At 40.8% G+C, this 10204-nt stretch overlaps 1 protein-coding gene across 3 annotated transcripts in view; it reads right to left on the bottom strand.

Annotated features, from left to right (window-relative positions):
* Positions 1-8498, bottom strand: part of SNAP23 (synaptosomal-associated protein, 23kDa) — a 32114-nt gene extending 23616 nt beyond the window's left edge. Inside the window, exon 1 of one of the 3 annotated variants that reach the window (XM_008585243.1) lies at positions 8418-8498. The gene's annotated coding sequence lies outside the window, so the exon portion shown is untranslated. Of the gene's footprint in view, positions 1-6853; positions 6883-8417 lie in introns of those variants that run through there. The other 2 variants (XM_008585246.1, XM_008585244.1) reach the window with 2 other exon arrangements.
* Between the last annotated feature and the right edge of the window lie 1706 nt (positions 8499-10204).

The following is a 10204-nucleotide window of genomic DNA, read 5'->3' as shown; positions in this document are numbered from 1 at the left end:
TAAAAATTTTTTTTTTTTTTTTTTTTTTTTTTGTCTTTTTTCGTGTCCGGCAACGGATCGCAACCCTCAGTGTTGCGCCCATACTGGACCGGGACCGGCAACGGGATTGCAAACCTCGGTGCTGCGCCCGCACCTCGCTCAGCCAGTAAGCGGGAACCGGTCTGTATGTGGGTTCCGAACCCTCGGCAGGAGTGCCACCGCACTCCCAAGCGGCGTACTGTAGCAGTGCGCCACCAGGCCGGCCCAAGACCATGAAATCTTATCTATTCCAGAGATTCAAATAAAACAGCTAAATTGAAAGAAGAAATAGAAAGACCAGAGTAATCATGGTTTTAGCTGTCTTCTAGTATTTTAGAACCTGGAAATATCTACATTAATTCAGACAATAAAAATAAAACTATTGGGAAGGAAAACACACAACAAAAGGTCTTGGAAGTTCATGTGGTTTCATTTTTTTTTTTATTAAAAGGTGACCGGTAAGGGGCTCTTAACCCTTGACTTGGTGTTGTCAGCACCACGCTCAGCCAGCGAGCCAACCAGCCATCCCTATATGGGATCCGAACCCGGGGCCTTGGTGCCATCAGCACCGCACTCTCCCGAGTGAGCCACGGGCTGGCCCTGGTTTCATTTTAAAACTGGAGAGCTACTCAGGAAGTAATAGAAAAAAGAGCATTTTAAATCATCATCAATTCCACAAGGTCCTGCCAGGAATGATTTTATAAAATAATTCACTTTATACTGGAAAGCAAGAATTTTGCAGCTAAAATATTCTACCAAATTAGTATCCTGCCTAATCCCTTCTCTTAAAATTAATTTCAATGAAGCTGATCTACAAGTTACACTCATAGCGTTTATTACTGTAGTCTTAACAGTTTGATAAAACTTGCCATTTACTTTGGCATATTTTGATTAAAATTTTATGGTAAATAATGTATTTGCAACAGTGGAAACTTCTGTTTGTGGTAGGGTACCATAGTAGTTAAGAGTGGGAGCTCCAGCATACAAATTCCAGCGTTACAAAGTATCTGTTGTACGACCTGGGGCAAGTTACCTAACTCCATTAAAACTAAGTTTCTATATTTGTAAAATAGGGATAACAATAACAATCTGTTTCACAGGTTTTTTGGTGAGGATTAAAAAAAGATGATCCATCCAAAGTGCTTAGCACAGTGCCTGGCACATGTCTGGTGTTCAATAAATGTTAATCATTATTTTTATATTACTGAAGCAGAGAGAAATAGTAGGCAAAACAAAAGTTAAGCAACAGTGTTAAATATTAGCGACAACAATGTAAATGCAGTTTAAAATAATAGCTACTAAATATCAATTGTTCATCTGCAAGAGTAAATTTGCATGTTAAAGTTGATGATACTGTATAGGCTATATACATTTGAACTATTTTCATGCCAGTCATGAGTCTGTACACATCAAGACAGATATCAAACAGGTTTACATTAAACCAAATTTCCTGTTGATAGGTACCTCTGTAGACAAATATATATTGCTTTGCATGTTTAAAAAAATAAAAGATTGTTCTTAAATAGTTCTTTTTTTCTGGTTAAGGCTGGACAAACAAGGAACAAAGTGACCCAAACCACAGAAAGGGGCTTAGATTATGAAAGTTAGTAATAAGGTAAACAAAGTATGACTTTAACAAATATATGTGTGCACGCACGCATGCTATAATTACCCAAGGGGAAAAATATGGGTAGAAAAAAGTCTGGTAGGTAATTATCAAAATATTGCCAATAGCTGTGGTGGTATTACTATAATTAAGAGTAATTTTTCTTTTCCCAATTTTCAAAGTACTTTGCAATGTAGTTATATTTTAAATTTCACACATTTCTTTTTATTGTAAAATATGATAGCTTCTGACAACCAAGCAAACAGATTTTTAAGACTGGAGAAAAACACAAGTAATAAATTCTAGACTCTAATTCATAAGCATAATATCAATTCTTAGCTTCTCTTGAGAGAATCTTCCGGTTGGCACAGACAGTAAATATAAGTTTGTGGATTCCCATCCTTTGACAGATGATCATCCATTTCAAACCATAAAAGTATAGAAATAATACAGTAGAACACTTGTCTTAAATGCTGCCCTTGCTTAGGTTAGGCTGAAAAACATGTTTTACATTAGGTGGCAGGAATGGGTTATAATGGGGTCTGAACAAGTTTTTAGTACTTTCATGGCAAAAGACTAAGAGGTAGATAGAAGAAGATCTCGTAAAGTACACAGACAAATTAGCCGGAATAGAGAATTTATAACAGTCCCAACCTGGAGTACAATCTCCTGTCATTGCCCCTCACCACCAGTATATCCTTTTTCTCTAAACTTTCCACCAACAATCAGCATCTCAGGAATTTCCCCCCAACCTCCCAAAAAAGGTATGAAATTAGAAGCCATTTAAATGGTAGTCTGTAGGATTTGCTTTAAAATAATTCAGAGGTGGAGTAATAGGTGGGAGTATAGAAGAAAAGATTGGCTTTGACTGTTGAAGCTGGGTGAATAATACATGGAGGATCATTACCCTTTCTCAACTTTTTATTATAAAAACATTCAAGCATCACAAAAGTTTTTTAAAAATGGCAGCTGACTTTTCAATAGTCTGTTCACCATTTTGAAAGAGGCAAGAGAGTGGGTAATAAATTGAAAGGAATCACAGTAACAACTATAATAGTTAATACTCATGTGAGCTGACCTGTTAGCTCAGTTGGTTAGAGTGTGGTGTTGATAACATCAAGGTCCAGGGTTCAATCCCTGTACCAGCCAATTGCCAAAACAAAACAAAAAAACAACTTATAAAGCACTATACATGCCAGGCTATATTCTAAGAAATATAAAATATGTATATTATATATATATATATATATATATATATATATACATACACAAACTCATTTAATAAAAACCACTAAATTACACACTCAAATGGTGAATTTCAAGTTATGTGAATTGTATCTCAATTTAAAAAGCTGAAAAAAAATGACAGGGATAGAGAAAAAATACTTGAAAGAAGGAAATGGTCAAGTTAAAAAGTATAATGTGTAGGGCCGGCCCAGTGGTGCACTGTTACAGTGCACTGCTTGGGGGTGCGGCGGCGCTCCCGCCAAGGGTTCGGATCCCACATACAGACCGGTTCCCGCTCACTGGCTGAGCGAGGTGTGGCGCAACACCGAGGTTTGCGATCCCGTTGCCGGTCCCGGTCTGGTAAGGGCGCGACACTGAGGGTTGCGATCCGTTGCCGGACACGAAAAAAAAAAAAAAGTATAATGTGTAGGAATTAAAAGGAAAATGAGAAGGAAAAAATATTAATCAAGTATTTCAGAGTACTCTAGTTTAGGCCAAAAAGAAACTATACTCTGATTAGGAAATTTAATTCTTCTTGAAGGAATTTGGATGAGATAAGAGTCTCATTTATGTTAAGGATAGTGTAGTGGATTGAATTATGTCCCTCCAAAACTCACTGAAGCTTGAATTGTGTCCCCCAATTTTTATGCATAAGAAACTTAGCCCCCACTGTGACTGTAAAGAGGGTGGAAAATTCTATTATGGTTAATTGTAAGGTGGGCTGTGAAGACATAATTGGATTGTAGGACCCTGCAGTAGTGAATGGATTAAAAATGGTGGTCAGGGGTGTGGTTCTGAGGGCTTTAAAAGAAGAAAGTCTTTCTTTCTCTCTCTCTGCTCTCTCTGCTTCCACCGTCTTACAATGTGAGACGCCTGGGTCACTGTCACCATCACCAGATGGACTTTGGACTTCCCAGCCTCACAAACTGTAAGCCATAAATTTCATTTTTCTTTATAAATCACCCAGCTCCAAGTATTTTGTTATAAGCAACAGAAACAGACTAATACAGATAGTTTCCTCCTTTTACTTCCTCTCTCATTTCTTTTCTACTTCTTTCTATACAAATAACTTTAACCATTTTTATATAAAGGCCTCAAAACTATGCAAATATTATAAGTTCACCACAGATTCATATCTATTAAGCATCTTGGTTTCAAAGTACACTGAAGCACATGATTCAAGACAGAAATTATACTAAAGAGTGGGAAAGTACCACTAAAAATCAGGAACCAAAAAGAAGACTAAAATTGCACTTCAGTTTTACAGAACCGCCTATTGCTACTTAATTGCTTGATGTCCAACACCTGGTCTTCAAGTCCCTGTGAACCTTGCAACTTCCACAATTCTACTCAAGTCACCCAGGAGTAATCCTGGAGAAGCAGACTTAGGTGTGATTGTAATCAATTATATTACCCCTGTCCGAAAGAACGGCTGTGGGAACAGAAAGGGGATGCTCTATATGAAAGACAAGAATGAAACTCAAGAGCCAGAAGCTGCCAATCTATCCAGAGAAGAGAGGCAAACAATCTGGCAGATATAAGTATGATATCCTCCTCCAGGAGATACCAAGTGTGGGGTGCGGCTGACCAGTAAGGCTTCACCCCACCTGAATGAAATATTCACTTAAACCATCCAAGTATTTTGGTTCTGGTTCCAAGTTCAGCAAGAAGCTTTCTGGTTAGCTTCTCAAATATTCGACACCAGGAGTCAGAAGCCACGTACAGAGAACATAAGCTTTCAGGTCCCTGGAAAAGAATAATCCCCACAGAACATTAAAAGAGTGGCATTCTTATTTATACAAAAGGCAATATAATATAGTGGGTAAGTGCCCAATATCTGAAGGCAGAATGGTTTCAAATCCTCACAACTGCTACTTAAATTCTCTGTGCATAAATTTCCTCATTAAAAAAGGATAATAATGCTTACCAAGTGCTGATATATAGGTTGAGTTAATTCATGCAAAGCATTTAGAACAGAGTCTGGCACACAGTGCTCAATAAAGCTATTATAATTTTTCATAATAATTATTAAACATCTCTTCGTGATTTTGATTTGTGTGAGTCGAAATCCAAGTATGATCAGTATGATATCCTCCTCCAGGAGATACCAAGTGTGGGGTGCGGCTGACCAGTAAGGCTTCACCCCACCTGAATGAAATATTCACTTAAACCATCCAAGTATTTTGGTTCTGGTTCCAAGTTCAGCAAGAAGCTTTCTGGTTAGCTTCTCAAATATTCGACACCAGGAGTCAGAAGCCACGTACAGAGAACATAAGCTTTCAGGTCCCTGGAAAAGAATAATCCCCACAGAACATTAAAAGAGTGGCATTCTTATTTATACAAAAGGCAATATAATATAGTGGGTAAGTGCCCAATATCTGAAGGCAGAATGGTTTCAAATCCTCACAACTGCTACTTAAATTCTCTGTGCATAAATTTCCTCATTAAAAAAGGATAATAATGCTTACCAAGTGCTGATATATAGGTTGAGTTAATTCATGCAAAGCATTTAGAACAGAGTCTGGCACACAGTGCTCAATAAAGCTATTATAATTTTTCATAATAATTATTAAACATCTCTTCGTGATTTTGATTTGTGTGAGTCGAAATCCAAGTATGATCAATTCTAATAAAAATTATGATTTCAGATTATCAAGGAAATGCCACAATATAACACCTCAGTGGTCAGGCAGGAATATAGTATGTAAGTGTGAATGTGAGTGTGTGTGTACATATGGAGAGAGCAGGGTGGCTTTAAAAGGCAAACAGAAGACAGATTATGAAGGGTTTTGCATACTGTACCAAAAAGTTTGGATTTTATTTAACAAGCATTAAAAGGCTATCTAAAGTAATCTCAATTGTCAGAACATTGTCAAAATAAATTTAAAACAAACTTTAAATCTAAGTTACAGAACTCAAAAAATCAACAAAATGATGAGGGAATTCCAGAAAAATATAGTGATCAGTGATTTAAATATTTTAGTAGCAATACAACCTATATTGAAACCAAAACATCAGGCCGGCCCGTGGCTCACTCGGTAGAGTGCGGTGCTGATAACACCAAGGCCACGGGTTCGGATCCTATATAGGAACAGCCGGTTTGCTCACTGGCTGAGCGTGGTGCTGACAACACCAAGCCAAGGGTTGAGATCCCCTTACCGGTCATCTTTTTTTTTAAAAAAAAAAAGAAAAGGAACCAAAACATCAATGAACTTAGATGAGTGCAAATGGAGGCCTCCCACTCTCAATATTTTAAAAAAAGCACAGTACATGCTGTTTCCTGGCTCCATAATCCACTTCCTCCAATTGTTGGACGTATTGGATCCATCTATTTCAAGTCTCTACCCACCACAGCAAAGAAAAGACTAGTCCCTGTCATCTGTCCCACCCTCAACCTGTAGATCTGGAAACAAAATATGGTGCTAGAATAAAAAGTTCAGCACCCTTGTGTGCAAGCATAATGATTAAAGACGAGATAAAGTACGAGGAGAAACAGCAGTTTACAGTACTTCCCTGCCCCTCCCACCCCTAATTGTGAAATTCCTTCTCTTTGTGGGTCTGCAGTAAAGCCTTTGGGCAAGGATGGATTTTCCTAGAGAGCAAGGACTATCCAATGCCATGAACACCAGCGACCTTTCTTCAAACAATTATCTCAGAGTGATCAGATCGCTGTGGTCACCATATAGTCCACTAATCCCGACCACAGCAACGCTGTGCGGGTGGGGAGGTGAGGAGGTGGGAGTTGGTCTCTGCTTGGTTTCGAGGAAGGGCCCAGGGAACCACCATCCCGCCACCCTTCCTCCGCCGGCCTCTAGATCGTCTCCTGGAGCCTCGAGTCCACACTCTGGGCCCGATCTGCCCAGTCCGGGCCAGAGCGCCCCCTCCTCCCCTCAAAACCGACCGCACCAATTTTTCAACCGTCACGATATACTCTTTCTCCTCGGGACATGATCTCAATCTTCACCCCGCCTAGCTCCCTCCGTTCCACTCTTGGGGACTCACCAAGAGGTTCCGGCCACTCCTTCTTCGGCCAGAAAAAAAAGACTTCCAGAATGTTTGAGATATAGAAAGCAAACAAAGGGAAAAAACTTAATTCAGGAAGAAAAAAAAAAAAGCCAGTTGATTTCACAAAAATGTCAAAGAGCAAACATCCTCTTTTTCCCTTTTGCCACTCTAATTCACTCAGAGTAAAAGAAACAAACCCCAAGATGAATACAGATATTCTACTGTTTATAGGATAATACTGTTAGGAAAATGATGGCACAACAGGTCATTCTTTCTGGAAGTAAGATAACAGTAATATTCTAGTACATAACCACATACCACAAGCACCTAAAGAAAACAAAACAAAAAACACAAAAAAACCCCTAGCAAGACTGATAAATATTGAAGTGGCAGGCTAAGTTATATGATCATTTAAGTTACTTTCACATGCCCTGTGGCAGCAGCATGGTAATGTGAGAAGTTATGCTTCTGCTATTTGTTAATATTTATAGGAGTGTGTTCTTTCCCATTTCTTGTTGCCAAATGAAGAAATGACAAGTGATCATTGGATGCCTTAGGCATCAACTCTGCTGGTAGCAGAAATATTTTTTCTTATTTTGTTATTAAATATTTCAAGAATAGATCTCAAAGCATTCTAGCTAATGATGTCTCATAAATTTCAAGTGTAGTATTTTCCAGGATAGGCAAGAACGTGGGAGAACCATTTCTATCTAGCTATGTCTGCACTATTAATATTTTACTAGGTACTGGGACATCTAAGAACCAGTCTTAAGGGTAGCAGGTCAGAGAGAGTAATATCTCTCTCGATTCTTGAAACATCAACTACGAAGAAGCTACACTATTTTCACAAAGCTGAGGAAACACTGTCAGTAAACAAACTCCCTTCTCCCAGTCGCCGTCCCAGGAGATGACAAATAGTAAAAAGCAAAATGATACTCCCTTCTCGTCTTCTTTTCCCATCTTTGATGTCTTTTGGTTTCCTATACCATCAGTTGCCTTTGCTAACATTGTGGTGACTAATGATTAAAGACGAGATAAAGTACGAGGAGAAACAGCAGTTTACAGTACTTCCCTGCCCCTCCCACCCCTAATTGTGAAATTCCTTCTCTTTGTGGGTCTGCAGTAAAGCCTTTGGGCAAGGATGGATTTTCCTAGAGAGCAAGGACTATCCAATGCCATGAACACCAGCGACCTTTCTTCAAACAATTATCTCAGAGTGATCAGATCGCTGTGGTCACCATATAGTCCACTAATCCCGACCACAGCAACGCTGTGCGGGTGGGGAGGTGAGGAGGTGGGAGTTGGTCTCTGCTTGGTTTCGAGGAAGGGCCCAGGGAACCACCATCCCGCCACCCTTCCTCCGCCGGCCTCTAGATCGTCTCCTGGAGCCTCGAGTCCACACTCTGGGCCCGATCTGCCCAGTCCGGGCCAGAGCGCCCCCTCCTCCCCTCAAAACCGACCGCACCAATTTTTCAACCGTCACGATATACTCTTTCTCCTCGGGACATGATCTCTATCTTCACCCCGCCTAGCTCCCTCCGTTCCACTCTTGGGGACTCACCAAGAGGTTCCGGCCACTCCTTCTTCGGCCAAGGCAGCTCGGACACCACCAGACCCGACTAGCGGCTGCGCCCTTGTCGCGCCTGCGCTTGCCCGACCCTTGCGCCTGCGCAGTTCCCCAGCGCAGCGGGCGCGGACACACCCCTGCAGCTGGAGCCAATCACGGTGCGGGGGGTTTAAATCTCCCTGTCACGCTGGCTGAGAGCCTGGGAACTCACCCGTTAACCGGATAAATTCCAGTCCCGCCCGAAGGTGGAAGATGTTCATGCAACAAACACTTACAGAGGGCAAACCGTGTGCCACGCACTGTGCGGGATGAACGCCGAGGAAAATAGGCGAATAGAATGCCTTCCCTGCCATACAGGTCTTTTGATCTGTGTAGACTGGGAGATAGATATGTAAACAAATTATAGTGGATAGAATACAGTATATGGCACGTAGAAAATCCGAGGCGTCTTTGGCTCACAATGAACAGAACGTTTTGTTCTTAGGGGTGTCTAGAAGGGTTGCTGCAGGAAGTGACTTCTGAGTAATGAAGGATGATTAGGAGTCCTCCCGGAAGTCCGGGAGGGAGGGCGATAGAGTTTTCCAGGTTGTGGGAACAGTTTATGCCAAGAACAACATAACGCCTTCTGGAAATTTCTTGTAGTTCATCCTTTTTAGAGGCTTAGCGCTCATCGTACATCCTCGGGTGTAGGGCTAGATCTCAAAATGGAGAAATGCAGAAATAAGCTTTAAAAGACCAGCAATGGCCAGATCTTGGAAGGTCTTGGAATTTTAGATTAGTGAGCCTGCACTGAGAGTTATTGGAGAGTTTTAAGCAGGTGAATGATTATTTTAAACCATTTGATCTAGGAACCCTTCCACACACCTCTAAGAATGAAACAAAGTGCTGGAAACCATGAAAAGTGTTTCTGAGAAGGAGTAGTCTATTCCTGAGAAATCAAGGAAGATGAAGCCTAAGAAATGTCTTCAAGTCAGGGCCGGCCCGTGGCTCACTCGGGAGAGTGCGGTGCTGATAACACTAAGGCCACAGGGTCGGATCCCTATATAGGGATGGCCGTTTGGCTCACTTGGGAGAGCGTGGTGCTGATAACACCCAGTCAAGGGTTAAGATTCCCTTACCGGTCATCTTTAAAAAAGAAAGAAAGAAAAAAGAAATGTCTCCAAGTTAATAACACAGGTTATTGGTGATCTTAGCAAAAGCTGTTTGGCGGAATGATGGGATTGAAAAACATTGCAATAGTTTGGGGGGGGGATGCAGAAATGGAGACAGGTCATAGAAAGAAAGTACATATGTGTCTGTGACTTTGTATGTTTAGTAACAAGAAGTTAAACAAGTTTTCATTTGATGACCTGTCTTCTCTGTGAAGTAGGTGACAAGGTCATGTGCTGATAGAAAAGGAGGTGGTGTTGGGATTTTTAAGGAAAGTTGAGAAGATTTGGAATACTGTTGTAGAAAGTGGGGCTGGCTGGTTAGCTCAGTTGTTTAGAGCATGTTGCTGAGAATGTCAAGGTCCAGGGTTCAATCCCTGAACCAGTCAGCTGCCAAAAAAGAAAGAAAGAAAGTGATAGAACAAGTTGACAAGAACAAGTCCTATTACTACAAAGGAAGTAGGACTGGTATGTAATGTTGAGGACCTGTTTAAGACTGGTAAAATGAACTCACCCATTTCTGTCCCGTATGTAGCTTTCTCAAGCAGTAATCACTTCTTGAGGGCAGAGGTAGAGAAATTGTATTAAGTTTATGGTTGGGATGGTCATTGATGTAATGCCATGGTTCTCAAC

This window comes from Galeopterus variegatus, unplaced genomic scaffold, assembly GCF_000696425.1.
Source record: "Galeopterus variegatus unplaced genomic scaffold, G_variegatus-3.0.2 Scaffold3504, whole genome shotgun sequence".
Taxonomy (NCBI): domain Eukaryota; kingdom Metazoa; phylum Chordata; class Mammalia; order Dermoptera; family Cynocephalidae; genus Galeopterus; species Galeopterus variegatus.
Note: the sequence above shows the minus strand (reverse complement) of the source record. Positions and strands in the feature narration are given on the sequence as shown.